Source organism: Cebus imitator, unplaced genomic scaffold (assembly GCF_001604975.1).
Source record: "Cebus imitator isolate Cc_AM_T3 unplaced genomic scaffold, Cebus_imitator-1.0 Scaffold18, whole genome shotgun sequence".
NCBI lineage: Eukaryota > Metazoa > Chordata > Mammalia > Primates > Cebidae > Cebus > Cebus imitator.
This window is the reverse complement of record NW_016107333.1, coordinates 12,158,927-12,175,639: the sequence shown is the minus strand read 5'-3', so window position 1 is coordinate 12,175,639 and position 16,713 is coordinate 12,158,927. Positions and strand designations below refer to the sequence as shown.

Below are 16,713 nucleotides of genomic sequence, written 5' to 3'. Positions count from 1 at the left end.
AAGAAGGTATGTGAAATTTTAAGACAAAAGTAGGTTTGTCTACCACCTAGCCATATGACATATAACTTTTTTCCTTGTCATTCTGAAATACAAACTTATTCTTCTTATAGTATTTCTGACTCTGGCAACAAAGTATTAAAAGAAATGCAGTACTGGAATGCCTACTGTTTAAAAAGAATTCCTTATCCTAAAGCACTCCATTTTGTGCTCAAATACTCCAAATATCCATACTTTTTCTCACTTAAAACTTAAACTTATTTTGGGAGGCCGAGGTGGATGGATCACAAGGTCAGGAGATCGAGACCATCCTGGCCAACATGGTGAAACCCTGTCTGTGCCAAAAATACAAAAATTAGCCAGGCATGGTGGTACACGCCTGTAGTCCCACCTACTTGGGAGGCCAAGGCAGGAGAATTGCTGGTGAACCCAGGAGAAGGAGGTTGCAGTAAGCTGAGATCATGCCACTGCACCCCAGCTTGTCGACAGATCGAGACTCTGTGTCAAAAAAAAAAAAAAAAGAAGGGAAATCAGTATATCAAAGAGATACTTACACTCTCATGTTTATTGTAGCACTGTTCACAACAGTCAAGAGTTGGAAGCAACCTAAGTATCCATCAACAGACAAAGGAAATGCGGTACATACACATAATGGACTATTCAGCCATTTAAAAAAGAATGAGATCCTGTCATTTTCTGTCATTTCCTGTCATTTTCAACAACATGGATGGCACTGGAGGTCATTATGTTAAGTGAAATAAGCCAGGCGCCGAAAGACAAACTTTATATATTCTCACTTATTTGTGGGAGCAAAAAGAATTAAAACATTGGAACTCTTCGAGGTAGAGAGTAGAAGGATGGTTACCAGAGGCTGGGAGGAGCAGTGGGAAGTGTGGGGTAAGGGTACAAAAAGTAGAAAGAATGAATGAGACCTAGTATTTTATAGCACAGCAGGGTAACTGTAGCCAATGATAATTTAATTATACGTTTTAAAATAACTAAAAGAGTATAATAGGATAGTTTGTAACACAAAGTATAAATGCTTCAGGTGATGGATACCCCCTTTACCCTGATGTGATTATAACACATTGTATGCCTTTATCAAAGTATCTCATGTACTTCATAAATATATATACCTATTATGTACCTATAAAAATAAAAAATTAAAAAAATCCTCACCTCACCAAAGATAGTATGATGTAGCAGCAGTGATATATATTTTTTAATTAAATTTTTTATTTTGAGATAATTATGAATTGACATTTAGTTGTTAGAAATAATACAGAGAGATCCCATGTACCCTATACACAGTTTCCCTCAATGGTAGCATCTTGCAAAACCATAAATAAAACCACAACCCAGATACTGACATTGACACAGTTAAGAGACAGAACATTTCCATCACTGCAAGGATCTCTCATGTTGGACTTTTCTAGCCACACTTTTTCAGTCCTTCTACCTCCTTAGTAACCCCTAGAAACCATTAGTGTGTTCCCCATTTCTATAGTTTGTTTTTTCAAGAATGTTATATAAATGGAGTTATGTTGTATGTAACCATTTGGCATTGGCTTTTTATACTCAGCATTGGAGATTCATCCAGCTACTTTCACTCCTTTTTACTGTTGAGTAGTATGCTGTTCCACAGTATGTGTATCCATTTCTTAGGGTTGCTGTAATAAAATACTGCACTGTGGGTAGCTTAAAGCAACATAAATTTATTCTCCCTCAGTTTTGAAGGGTAAAAGTTGTAATGAGGTGTTGACAGTGTTGGTTCCTTCTGAGCACTCTAAAGTATAATCTGTTTTATGCCTGTCTCCTAGCTTCTGGTGATGGCTGACAATCCTTTACATTTCTTGGTTTGTACAACCTTTATTCTAGTATCTGCCTCTGTCTCCGTGTGGCCCTTTGCCTGTGTGTCTCTTCTCTATATCCAAATTTTCCTCTTATAGGGGCAACAGTCTTATCAATTAATGGCCTATCCTACTCCTGTATGACTTCATCTTAATTATATCTGCAACAGCCCTGTTTCCAAATAGAGTCACATTCTGAGGTTTCAGGCATTAGGACTTGAGCATATCTTTCTGGGAGATACAATTTAACCCCTAACAGTATGGATATACCACACGTTGTCTAATCATTCACCCTTTGAAGGATGAATGGTTTGTTTCTAGTTTGGGGCTAGTACAAATAAAGGTGCTACAAACATTTATGTATAGGTTTTTATGTGAACATAAATTATAATTTCTCTGTGGTAACTGTCTAGGAGCACAGTTGCTAATTGTATGATGATCGCATGTTTATTTTAGTTTTGTACTGTTATACATTTCCACCAGCAATGTATAAGTGATCCAGTTTTTTTTTTATCATTCTTGCCAACATTTGGTGTTGTCACCTTTTCACTATATTTTATTTTAGCCATTCTAATAGTTATGTAGTGATATCTCATTTTTTAAAATATACATTTCCCTAATGAATGATGTTCTAGAACATCTTTTCAATGTGTTGGCTTGTCATTTGTATATCCTGTTTTAGTAAAATATCTGTNAAAAAAAAAAAAAAAAATTAAAAAAACCAAAACCCCTTAAACTTGCCAGGCATGGTGGTTCATGCCTGTAATACCAGCACTTTGGGAGGCTGAGGTGGGTGGATCACCTGAGGTCAAGAGTTCTAGACCAGCCTGGCCAATATGGTGAAACCCCATCTCTACCAAAACTACAAAAAAATTAGCTGGGTGTGGTGTCATGTATGTAATCCCAGCTACTGTGGGGGGTAGCTGAGGCGGGAGAATTGCTTGCACCTGGGAGGTGGACGTTGCAGTGAGCCGAGATCACACCACTGCACTACAGCCTGGGTGACAGAGCGAGACTCCATCTCAAAAAACAAATAAAACTTAAACTTGTTTGTGTCCATTGAAGTACAGATAAAAAATAAAATAAAAATTAAACTTATATGATAATTTCCCTATTGGGTTCCTAAAAACCCTATTATTGCATTTACCTATAATGCACATTTTGTTAACTTCCCGATATTGAAGTCCTTAATTCATAGCAATTATTAATTTCATTTGTCTGCCATAGTAGAGTAACCCATTTGTATTTATTTATTTTTGAGATGGAATCTCGCTCTGTTGCCCAGGCTAGAATGCAATGGCTAGGTCTTGGCTCACTGCAACCTCTGCCTCCTGGGTTCAATTGATTCTCTTGCCTCAGCCTCCTGAGTAGCAGGATTACAGGCATTCACCACCATGCCTGGCTAAGTTTTGTATTTTTGGTAGATGGGGTTTCCCCATGTTGGTGAGGCTGGTCTTAAGCTCCTGACCTCGTGATCTGCCTGCCTCTGTCTCCCAAAGTGCTGGGATTACAGGGATGAGTCACTACACCCAGCCCCATTTGTTATTGAGAGCTGATTAAATTTTTCTGCAGTTTGGATTTGTCCCTAGGACCTTTCCCTTGCTCTGAGTATGAGGGCAACAACTTTCTGATTAGTAGTCTGATTTCTTGGGTTATTTTGATATAAGAGAGCGATCTTGCTAGCAAACACTAGTATTTCAGTGAATAGAAAGGTATTATTTCTATTAGCACTTTAAAATATGTTTTGCGGTGGTATAATTAACATAGAATAAAATATGCATCTTAGATATTCAATTTGATGAATTTTGACAACTGTATATCCTGTGTAATTACCACTTGAAATAAAATATTAATCTATCATCTTAGAAAGTTCCCTTGGACTCCTTTCAATCACTGTCCCCTATAACCACTTTGGGATTTCTAAAACTAGATTGTCTTTCTTGGATTTCATGTAAACAATACAGTGTGCACTCTGTTGTGCCTGGCTTCTTCTGTTTATCAAAATACTTGTGAGACTTACGCATGTTGTCAGGTATACCAGCAGTTTGTTCCTTTTTATTGCTGAGTTGTATTTCATTGTAAGAATATACATTATTTTTAAATTGTGTCTGTTTTCCTATTGATATACATTTAGGTTATTAGTTTTTGGTTATTATGGATAAGGTTGCTCTAAACATTCTTTGCATAAGTTTTCTTGTGAACTTACATTTTCATGTCTCTTAGGTAACTAAGTGAAAGTGGTAAGTCATGAATTAGGTAGATGAAAGTACAACAAAAAAAACTGCCAAGTAGTTTTCCAAAGTATTTTATACTCACATCAGCAATTTGTAAGTTCCAGCTGTTTCACATCTTTGCTATGTTTGGGCTACTAGACTTTATTTCAGCACCTTGGAATGTTTGTGAAATGAAATCCACTGCAGATTTAATTTTTATTCCCTTGATGATCAAAGATATTAAGTACTTCCCCCATTTTTTTATTGTGTTAAAATATGCATAACATACAAACTATTTTGTAGTGTACAGTTCCATAGTATTAAATACTGTACATTCATAAATGTACAGTATCTCTAGAATTCTTTTTATCTTGTAAAAACTGAAACTATACGCATTAAGTAGTAACTTTCCAGATGCCCCTCCTCCACCAGCCCCTGGCAAACACCGTTTTACTCTGTCCCTGTAATTTTGACTCCTTTAAGTACCTCATATTAGTGGAATCATATGGCCCAGTATCGTTCCATGGCCTCTTAGGAACTGGGCTGCAAAGCAGATGAGTCACAGGTGAGCAAGCAAAGTTTCATTTGTATTTACAGCCATTCCCCATAGCTCACATTACTGCCTAAGCTCTGCCTCATGTCAGATCAGGGGCGGTGTTAGATTCTCACAGGAGCGCAAAACTGTGCATGCAAGAGATTGAAGTTGTATGCTCCTTATGAGAATCTAATGCCTGATGATCTGTCACTGTCTCCCATCACTGCCATATAGGACCATCTAGTTGCAGGAAAACAAGGTCAGAGCTCCTACTGATTCTACATTATGGTGAGTTGTGTGATTATTTCATATTACAATGTAATAATAATAAAGTACGAAATAAATGTAATGCACTTGAATCATCCGGAAACCACCCACCCCCAACCAGTCTGTGGAAAAATTGTCTTCCACAAAACTGGTGCCAAAAATGTTGGGGACCACTGTTCTATTGTATGTATATACCATATATATTGCTCATTCATTTTTCTGTGGATGGACACTTGGGTTGCTTCCACATTTTAGTTATTGTGAATAATGCTGGTATGAACATGGGTGTGCAAATATCTTTTTAAGACCTGTTTTTTTTTTTTTCTAGTTCCACTTCTGAATATGGAGATGTATTTTCAATTATTTTAGGAATATATCTGTAAGTGGAATTGCTAGATTATGTAACTCTATTTCTTAATTTTTTGAGGAGCCTTCATACTGTTTTCTATAATAGCTCTTCCATTTTCATTCCCATCAACAGTGCACAAGGATTCCATTTTTTTCACATCCTTGCTAATATATATTTTTAAATAATAGCCACCCTAATGGGTGTGAGGTGGTATCTCATTATACTTTTGATTTGCATCCTAATGATTAAGTTGGACATCTTTTCATATGCTTATTGGCCATTTGTATATTTTCTTTGGAGAAACGTCTATTTGTGTCCTTTGCCATTTATTTATTTCTAGATGGAGTCTTGCTCTGTCATGCAGGGTGGAGTGTAGTGGTGTGATCTTGGCCCACTGCAGCCTCTGCCTCCCAGGCTCAAGTTGGTAGTGTCATCTCAGCCTCCAGAGTAGCTGGGACTATAGGCACGAGCCACCATACCTGGCTAATTTTTTGTATTTTTGGTAGAGAGACAGGGTTTTACCATATTGTCCAGGCTGGTCTTGAACTCTTTGAGTTCAAGTGATCTGCCTGCCTCAGTCTCCCAAAGTGCTGGGATTACAGGTGTGAGCCACCATGCCTGGCCTCCTTTGCCCATTTAAAAATTGTACTCTCTGTTAGGAATTCTCTATACATTCTGAATATAAATCACTTATCAGATATGACTTGAAAATATTTTCTCCTATTCTCTGGCTTGCCTTTTTACTCTGTTGGTAGTGTCATCTGATATACAAAATTTTAAAATTTTCATGAAGTGAAATTTGTCTATTTTTCTTTTGTTGCCTAGGCCTTTGGTCTAATATTCCAAGAAATCAGTGTCAAATCCAATGCTATGAAGTGTTCATTGTGTTTTCTTCTAAGAGTTTTATAGTTTTATGTTTAGGTCTTTGATCCATTTTGAGTCAATTTTTGTATATGGTATTGGGTAAGGGTACAACTACATTCTGGGTCTTTTTTCCCCAGCTCTATTTGTTGAAAAGACTGTCCTTTCCCCATTGAATGGGTTTGGCACCCTTGTCAAAAACTGTTTGATCATACATAAATGAGTTTATTTCTGGGCTCTCTATTCTATTTCATTGGTCTATGTCTGTTTTTACACCAATACCACACTGTTTTAATTACTGTAGCTTTGTAGTAAGTTTTGAAATCAGGAAGTATGAGTACTTGAGGCTTTTTCATCTTTTTCAAGATTATTTTGACTATTTCATTTCCCTTGAGACTTCACATGAATTTTAGGATGGTTTTTCCATTTCTGCAAAAATCGTCATTGGGATTTTAACAGGGATTGCATAATGTGTTGATCATTTTATGTAGTATTGACATTTTAATATTGCCTTCCAATCCATTAAAATAATGTTTCCATTTATTTTTATCTTCTTTCTTTTGCAGTGTTTTGTAGTTTGCATGTGTCTTTCACCTCCTTAGTTAATTCCTAAGCATTTTATTCTTTTTGATGTTATCATACATCAAAATACCGCTTTTGAAATTTTCTTTTCAGATTGTTCTTAGTGTATAAATAGTAAGAGCTGATTTTTTTGTGTTGACTTTGTATCCTGCTACTTTCAGAATTCATTCGTTCTGTTTTGTGAAATCTTTAGGATTTTCTACATGTAAGATCCTATCATCTGTGATAGATATTCAGGCACTTCCCAAATATTCAGGCAAATCCCCCTGCCCCAGAGATGGAGTCTCACTCTGTCGCCCAGGCTGGAGTGCAGTGGGGCAATCTTGGCTCACTACAACCTCTGCCTCCCAGGTTCAAGTGATTCTCCTGCTTCAGGCTCCTGAGTAACTGGGATTACAGGCACTCAACACCATACCTGGCTAATTTTTGTATTTTTAGTAGAGACGAGGCTTCACCATGTTGGTCAGGCTGATCTCAAACTCTTGACCTCGTGATCCACCTGCCTCAGCCTCCCAAAGTGCTGGGATTACAGACATGAACCACTGCACTCAGCCAAACTAATATCTTTTTATTGGGAGGGGAAGCCTTTCCCCACTGACCTGTTTAGTGAGACCTAAGCCGTACCTGCCTTTGACTTGTCACTGGCCAAAGGAGAAAACCAAAGAAAAGGCTGAATCCCATCATGATTCACTACCTCATTCACCTCACTTCCTCTTGTCACTTATTTTATCATCTCACATCACTACAAGAAGAGTATAGTACAGTATCTTGGGAGACCAGTCACATACCTTTTATTATATTGTTATAATTGTTCTATTTTATTATTGTTGTTAATTTCTTACTGTGCCTAATTTATAAATTAAGCTTTATCTTAGGTATGTGTAGGTAGGAAAAAAAAATAAAGTGTATATAGGGTTTGATACTATCCATCTATTGTTTTAGGTTTCCACTGGGGGTCCTGGAATGTATCCCCAGCAGATAAGGAGGAACTACTGTACTTATTCCCATTTTAAAAATTGAGATTTAATTTACGTACCATAAAACTCACTTTTAAGGCATATAATTTGGTGATTTTTAGCATATTCACAAAGTTGTACAACCATCACTACTATTTAACTTCAGGATAGTTTCATCATTCCAAATATAAACTCCATACTTATTAGCAGTCAATCCCCACTGTCCCAGTCTCCAGCCCTGGACTATTAATCTATTTTCTTTCCCTATGGATTTGCCCATTATTGATATTTCATATAAATGGAATTATATGTGGCTTTTACTTAGCATATAATGTGTTTAAGTTTCAATTTGTAGCATGAATCAGTACTTCATTCCTTTTAATAACTGAATAGTATTCCATTGTATGGAAACACCATATTTGTTTATTCATTCACCAGTCGATGGGCATTTGTGTTTTTACTTTTTGGTTATTATGAATGTTATGAATATTTGTGTAACATTTTTGATTATTATGAATAATGTTATAAACATTTGTGTACAAGTTTTTGAGATTGAACATATTTTTCAATTTACATAGGTATATACCTAAGAGTGGAATTGCTGGGTCATATGGTAAACTTACGTTTAACCTCTTGAACTGCCAAACTATTCCCAAAGTAGTGGCAACATTTTACATTCTCATCACCAGAGTATGAGGGTTCCAATTTCTCCATGTCCTAACACTTGTTCTTGTCTATTTTTTTTTAAAAAATTACAGCCATCCTAGTGAAGTGGTATCACCTGCTTTTAATTTGTATTTTCCTAATGACTAATTACATTGAGCATATTTTCATGTGTTTATGGGCATTTGTACATCTTCTCTGGAGAAATGTTTATTCAAATCCTTTGTCCATTTTTAAACTGGATTGCCTTTTTATTGCTGAAGTATCAGTTCTTTATATTCTGAATCGTGCACCCTTACCAGATACTGGATTTTAAAAATATTTTCTCTCATTCTGTGGGTTGTCCTTTCACTTTCTTGATATTGTTCTTTGAAGCATAAGTTTTGTTTTCTGTTTTTAAAGAGGTAGAGTCTTGCTTTGTCATCCAGGCTGGAGTACAGTGGCATGATCTTAGCTCACTGCAACTTCCACCTCCTGGGTTCAAGTGATTCTCCTGCTTCAGCCTCTTGAGTAGCTGGGATTACAGGTGCGTGCCATTATGCTGAGCTAAGTTTTGTATTTTTAGTAGAGACAGGGTTCAGGCTGTTTTGCACTCCTGACCTGAGGTGATCTGCCTGCTTCGGCCTCCCAAAGTGCTGGGATTACAGGCATGAGCCATGGTGCCCAGCCTGAAGCATAAAGGTTTTGATTTTGATGAATTTTAATGCATTCATTTTTTCCCTTGGTTGGGCTTTTTGTCACAGCAAAGAAGCCACTGCCTAATTCAAGGTCATAAGAATTTATTTTTTCTAAAAGTTTTATAATTTTAGCTCGTGTTTGGATCTTTGGTTCATCTTAATATCCATAAATGGTGTGACGCAGAGTTCCAATTTCTTTTTTCCTCATGTGGCTATCCAGTTTTCCCAGTTCCATTTGTTGAAAAGACTTCTCTTTCTCCCATTGAGTTGTCCTGGGGTTTGCTGTAAGTCAAATGACAATAAATATAAGGCTTTATTTCTGGACTCAATTATATTCCATTGATCTGTACTCCTATCTTTATATGAGTACAGTACTATCTTGAGTACTATAGCTTCACAGGAAGTTCTGAAATCAGGATATTGGAGTCTTCCCAATCTTTATGTTTTTTCTTATTGCTTTATTGCATTGATTAGGGCTTCCAATATCGTAAACAGAAGCAGTGAGAGCAGAAAAGTATTGTCTTATATTTGTTGTTCCTGCTCTTAGGAGAAAAAAATTTTAATATTTCACCACTAAGTTTTTCAAAGGTAATCACTGAGGAAATTCCCTAGGTTGCTTAGAGTTTTTTTTTTTTTTTTTTTTTTTTTTTTTTTTTTTTTTTTTTTTTTTTTTTTTTTTTTTTTTTTTTTGTCACAAACAGTCTTTATTAGGTTGAAATACATTCTTTCTATGCCTAATTTATTAAGAAATTTTAACATTAATGAATTTTGAATTTTGTCAAATGTTTTTTCTGCATTTATTGAGACAATTTTTTCTTTCGTCCTGTTAATGTAATTACACTGATTTTTCAATGTTAACTTCACTCTCCTTGGTCATGGTATCTTATCCTCTATATTGCAAGTTTCAATCTGCTAATACTTTAAGAATTTTTATATCTATATTCATGAGGACTAGTAGTCTATAATTTTCTTGTAAAATATCAAATTTTGGTAACAGGAAAAAAATTTGGCATGATTATGCTTGTCTCATAAAATGAGTATAGAAAAATATTTGGCATGATTATGCTTGTCTCATAAAATGAGTATAGAGGGATTTCTCCCTGTTCTACTTTTCTGAAATAGATTAGTACTTTGTCTCCCTTAAATGTCTGATAAACTTCACTGGTACAGTCATCTGCCTGGAGTTTTCTTTGTAGAAAGTGTTTTGCTTATAAATTCAATTTCTTTAATAGATATTTAGATTTTCTTTTCCTTCTTGTGTCACTTTTGGTATTTGTATTTTTCTTTAGGAATTTGTTCATTTTGCTTAAGTTATTGAATTTATTGGCATAAAGTTGTTCCAAGTATCCCTTTAATATCTATGTGATTTCATTAGCATTTTGAATATGTTAAAAACTTCTGTACACAAGTATAGATGAAAAACGATGAATCAAAAGCAATGTGTAACATATAGTAAGAAAAAGGATCTATGTCCATGTGTGTATGCATGGCAGGAGCAAACAATTTATTGGCACAGAAGGAATTAAAGTGTGTATTGTGACAAATACCATGACAGGCACACAGAGAACACATAGAGTGGATACTCAGTCCAATTTGTGGAGTCAAAAGTATGATGTCCAAGTGGGAGGTTAGCTTGTCTAACTATAGGTAAATGAATATAATCAAAGGCCTTTCTTATCTCAAGATTGTATATATACTCACATTAATTGTCTTCTCTTTTTATGGTTTCATTTTTTACCTTTTAAGTCTTTTATTCATCTAGTATTTGATAAATGAGATGGATGTAAAGCTCCTCCTCAGTGGCCAGGCCATTTCCCGAAGAATCTTTTTCCCACTGACCAATGATTTGTAATGTATAGTTACTGGTTACCACTGAAATTTCTGCAGTTGTCCAATGTTTAAAAGTAATGGTTTTGGGCAACTCTGTAAAATGGAGATAACAACTGTACTTACCTTACAGAGATGTGAAAATTAAATAAGATGACCTGAAAAAGTACTCCAGTACTTGACACACAAATACTCAGCAAATGTGAGCTATTATTACACTGAACACTCATATATACACGGGAATTTCTGGATTCTCTATTTCCCATGTCTCCTCTATGTAATCCATCCAGCAACACTCCATTACCAACTCATTGTCCTGTTTTCCCCTCCTCTTCTTTGAAGAGACACGGTCCTAATGGCCCATTTTCCCTCATTTCACCAAGAAAAATCACCTCTCAGTTGCCTTTCTAGTAATCACTAGAGCCTGAAAATCATAACCTTAGGGGTAAAAATAGGCTGTGCTTCACAAAGTAGTGAGAATCAAAGCCCAACCAAGGCACTAAACAAACGCTGGGGAAGGGAAGGTGTCTGTTTCTTCCAACAACTATTTGAAAGGCTGACCTACTTTGTTTCAGCCTTTGGATGATCATGGAAGTTCTCAAAAGCGAGCACCTCATCTTCCAACTCGTTTATAGCCTGAAGACCAGTAGTTTCCCGTGTCACCCCAGGTGGACCCTGAATTTGGGATAACCAGGAGAGGAGTCTTGGAGCAGGAGGTGCGAAGGCGAGGAGAGGCTCTTTCCCGGGGGGTGGGCCAGACCTGAGTTTCCCTCGTGGCCAGCTAAGCCGACTCCCTACTCATGGGGTGATGCCCAAGGCAGATATGACGGGCAGGCGATTTTGGGAGCGCACATCTGCACACACGGGCACGATGGCAGGCTGGAAGGCGGAGGGGGAGAGGTGGCGGCAGGACTACCATCGACGCCCTCAAACAGCGCGGGAAGAGGTAAGGAGAGGCACCAAAAGGAGGAAAATCCCTGGAGATGCTACGTCGGAGAGAGGCTAAGGAGACCGGCTTTGTGCTCCAACGACACGCGTCACTTGGACTCCCGGAGGCAAGTCCCCGGCGCTAGATTTTCCGTTCTCTGGGGCTCGGAGAATCTCTGCGTCCACCCCAGGGCCCTCCAGGAACGCCTACGGGAGCGCAGCCCGGGTCCCCGCGCTGCCGCTACAGCCAATGGCCGCTCCCGCCTGGGTTCGTTTGTCTCCTCCCTCTAACGGCTCCAGCAGCAACCGGCGTCCTTGGCGTGGGTGACGTCGGCGTCGGGGCGGAACTTCCTGCTTTGCGCGCCGCCGGGCCCAGCAACAGAGCCCGCTCCTCCAGGGTGGAGGGGCGGTGCGATGCGGCGGCTTCTCTGCCGGACGTCAGCGCGGGAGGTGGCTCCGCACGCCTGAGGTGCGGCGCTTTTCGCCGCCGCCGCCGCCGCCCTCGGACCCCTCTTGGGATACTTCACATTTCCTTAGGGACTGGAGCCCTAGGGGTCCGCTCGGCCCTCCTCCTCCTCTTCCTCCTCTTCAGCTTGCGCTTAAAAGTGAAGAGCGAGGCGTGGCGGGCTGGGCCGACACCCCGCTGTGGGACCATAACCCTTGTCCCAATGCCTCCGTGAGCAAAGTTGAGTGGGTGCCGGTGGTTGGAGCTGTGGAGGTGTCTTTGGGGGCGAGCGCGGCCAGAACTCCGGTCACGTAAGTTTTCCATGTGCGCGTTGCGAGGAGCGTGCGAACGTCTGATGTGTAACCTTTCTGGCGACGGCGTCTTGTTTTTTTTGCATACTCATTTTGTCCCTCCACAAACTACCCTTGAATCCATTTTTAATTTTCCTCGTAAAGTAGTGGAAATTCGTGTCAGAAAAGTAGGCAGACACTTGCTCCGAAGCCAACTGGATGCACGTGAAACTCTTCATGGAGCTTTAGGATGCACTCTGGCGTGGTGGTTGTGTAGCCAGTTTAGTAAATGGCCAAATGTTTAAGTACCTCCAGCTTAATTTACGATGAAAAAGCTATGCTATCATTTTTCTTGGCTTTGAAGACAATTTGAGTGAATAGTGATGTCAGCTGTCATGACTTAGATAACGCCTAAAATATGTTAGCGGAGGCCGGGCTTGAATACTTTGGTAAATCTTTAGTGTCCAACTTTTGACTGTAATCAATGGGCATTTTGCTCTTAAAAATATCCACTGCTAAATATTTTTAAAGTCTTTGATTACTTTAGTTGTAATAAGGAAGCTCTTTCAAATCTCACAGATGTCTAGGATAAAGAGACTTGCCTGAATTTCTTGTATATGATGTATAGTTCATAATCTGTTCAGACTTTGAGCAGCTCTAAAACGGAGTAGGTTGTTAAAGTAGTGCTTCTGTTACCAAGCAACATCTTTGTAAACAAGTCTGACATTAAACTAAAACAAATGTATCGATCGTACAGTTACCTGAATTCAGAATTCTCTGTATTTATGAGTTTCGCCTGTAAGTGGTTAAATACTCAGCTTTTGTATTCAGGTTTGATTTCAAACTCATTTTGTTCAGAATTATTACAATGCTTTATTTGAGACTGAGTGTTGCTCTATTGCCCAGGCTGGAGTGCAGTGGTGCGATCTCCGCTCATTGCAACCTCCGTCTTCCGGGTTCAAGCGATTCTTGTGCCTCGGTCTCTGAGTAGCTGGGATTAAAGGCTTGCGCCACCATGCCCAGCTAGTTTTTGTATTTTTAATAGAGGTGGGTTTTCACCGTGTTGGCTGGGGTGGTCACCTCGTCCTCCCAAAGTGCTGGGATTACAGGCGTGAGCCACCGTGCCAGGTCAGAATGCTTTAAATTACAAGTGTCACACAGCACTCTCATGAGAGTTTGCGAATGGTTTTGAGTTATCCTTTGGCTATGTAGGACACAGTATGCTGGTTATTCCCCTTACTTTGAGTATTTTCTTTCCAGGTCAGATGAAGTGTGCAGACTGTATTTAGGAACATTCTGAAATAATAGTGAAATACAATTTAGAGTTCCATGCAGCACTGGGAGATTGAAACACTGATTATTCACAGGTAGGTTTTTTGTTTTTGTTTTTGTTTTGAAACGGAGTTTTATTCTTGTCCAGGCTGGAGTGCAGTGGCATGATCTCGGCTCACTGCAGCCTCTGCCTCGTGGGTTCAAGTGATTCTCCTGTCTTGGCCTCCGGAGTAGCTGGGATTACAGGCACATGGCACCGCGCCCTACTAATTTTTGTATTTTTAGTAGAGATGGTTCACCAGTTTCACCAGGCTGGTCACAAACTACTGACCTCAGGCAGTCCTCTTGGCCTCCCAACGTGCTGGGATTATAGGGGTGAGCCACTGGGTCTGGCCTATTCACAGTTTTTAATCCTTGGTTTAACAGTCACCATACTGTCTCCTCTTATTGAACCCTTAATGATATAATTTGTATGGCAAGTTTTCAGAGCACTTTTTGAATGATCTTTTGAATCAACAACCTTTCAAGTAAGGAAGTATGAGAGAACATTTGAGACAAGACTAAATGACTTCTTTGAAATCAATCTATTAATAATGGGAATTGCAACTTGAAGTTTAATGTTCTTTACATCAGATGCCCTTACTGTATTGCTGAAATCCATGAACTTCATTTTAGTTTTCTCTTTTTTTTCTTTGCTATATGCTGATGTTGAAGTAATGAAATATTCAAAAGTTGGGCAAGATGGAGAAGGAAAAAAATCAAGAATGACTTGTATGATAAAATTCTTAGTATTCAGAAATCATCATTATGTCATGGGATGTTCTAATTCAAGAAGCTTAGAATGAAATCTTAACAGAAAGATTAGTGAATTTTAGTGAATTGTCAGAATTTCCCCACCCCCAGGTACTGTCTCTTTGCCTAAAGTAAGTGAGCTTTTAATTTTGTCATACATAATATATTAGGTTCAGTAAGTAAATTTCTCATATTGTTTAACCTGTATATGCTTTTTGGTAATGTGTGTAAATCTGTGTAAAAAACTTCCTGTTAACCCAAGTTCACATTTCTTGACTTAAGCTGAACTGTTTGAAATCCTCTCACCTTGCGTTTCAAGCATATGTTCTTTTTGGAAAAGGTGTTTCTGCCCAGATCAGTTTATTCACTATCTCTTAAACCTGCTCTGTACTTTCTCCTTTTCATACTAGTCTGCATGTCTTTCTATCCTCCATGACCTGATTTCATCCCTTCTTTCTTAAAATCTAAATTGTACCTTTTCTGTAAGGTTCAATTCCACCATGACTTCATACATACATAGGAATAGTATGTATTTGTGAGTTAAACATTTATTTAATACGTATGCTTTTATTGTATAATTTTAGCTTTTTTGACTTCCTAACTAGATTGTAAGCTGTTTAAAGGCAGGACTTCAGATCTCGATGAGCTGTTATCCTTAGTCTTTTCCAGATAGAAGTTGGTGAATAAATGTTTCCTAAAGATGACTGATACGGTTAGGCTTTGTGTCCCCACCCAAATCTTACCTTGAATTATAATCCCCATAATCCCCATGTGTCAAGGGAGAGACCAGGTGGAGGGAATTGGGTCATGGCAGCAGTTTCCCCCATGCTGTTCTCATGATATTGAGTTCTCATGAGATCTGATAGTTTTATAAGTGTTTGGTAGTTCCTTTTGCATTAGTTCTCCTTCCTGCTACCTTGTGAAGAAGATACCTTGCTTCCCCTTCACCTTCTGCCATGATTGTAAGTTTCCTGAGGCCTCCCCAGCCATGTGGAACTGTGAATCAATTAAACCTCTTTGCTTTATAAATTACTCAGTCTTGGGCAGTTCTTTATAGCAAAATGAAAATGGACTAATACAATGACGGTTATGCATTTCTACTTCCCTCCCTTCTATAGTATTATAAAAGTAAGAAGATTGTTCAGAGAAGACAGTAATTGAAGGAGGAATGGCAACAGTAAGCCATAAAAAAGATTAAAGAGTAGAAATTCACGAAATCAGAAGTAAAGGTTCTGTTCCTAGAAAGTGAGTATTTGAGAATTTCCCATGACAATACCAGCAGTAAGGACACTGTCAGGAATGCTAGCACTATTCCCCAGTGGGCTTGGGGAGTGTGATTAGTTTCCTGGTTCCTAGTAAAATATTATTTTATTAATTATATTTTTTTAATCAGGACTGCCCTCTCTAGGTCATAGAGAGATCACTGACTGTCAAGTCTAGTACTCTCTCACTCTTTCTTTCTTTTCCTTTTTTTTTCTTTTTATTTATTTCTTTTTCTTTTTTTTTTCTTGGTGGAGTCTTGCTTAATTACGCAGGCTGGCGTACAGTAGTCCAGTCTTGGCTCACTGCATCCTCCACCTCCTGGGTTCAAGCGATTCTCTTGGCTCAGCCTCCCAAGTAACTGAGAGTACAGACACCTGCCACCGCACTCTACTGAAAATTTTTGCATTTTTAGTAGAGACTGAGTTTTACTGCGTTGGCAAGGCTGGTCAGACTTCTGGCCTTAAGTGATCTGCCCACCTTGGCCTCCCAAAGTGCTGAAATTATAGGTGTGAGCCACTGCGCCAGGCCTACTATTTCTTTTAACTGAGCATAATCCAAGATGGAAGAAATTAAGAAAGGGAGGAAATGCCCAGTTATTTGCCTTCTGTATGTTAGAACTTCAGATTGCTTTTAGATTAAAATTCAGAGTTAGTAGGAACCTAAACCTGGCCTTTCCCTTTTGGAAAGCACCTATCTGTCTCAAACTATGTTTATAAAATGTCCAGGTAGGTCGGGTGTGGTGGCTCATCCTGTAATTCCAGCACTTTGGGAGGCCAAGGTGGGTGGAACATGAGGTCAAGAGATCGAGACCAACCATCCTGGCCAACATGTTGAAACCCCATCTCTCCTAAAAATACAAAAATTAGGTGGATGTGGTGGTACATGCCTATAGTCCCAGCTACTTGGGAAGTTGAGGCAGGAGAATCACTTGAACCCAGGAGGTGGAG

At 38.7% G+C, this 16,713-nt stretch overlaps 1 protein-coding gene across 5 annotated transcripts in view; it reads left to right on the top strand.

Annotated features, from left to right (window-relative positions):
- LOC108294043 (centrosomal protein of 83 kDa) overlaps window positions 1-16,713 on the top strand; it is a 144,126-nt gene that overhangs the window by 35,044 nt on the left and 92,369 nt on the right. For 2 of the 5 annotated variants that reach the window (XM_017515784.2, XM_037733737.1), the window contains exons 1-2: window positions 12,047-12,460; window positions 13,700-13,806. The exons of 1 other annotated variant lie outside the window; for it this stretch is intronic. The gene's annotated coding sequence lies outside the window, so the exon portion shown is untranslated. Of the gene's footprint in view, window positions 1-12,046; window positions 12,461-13,699; window positions 13,807-16,713 lie in introns of those variants that run through there. 2 more of the 5 variants (XM_037733738.1, XM_017515775.2) reach the window with 1 other exon arrangement.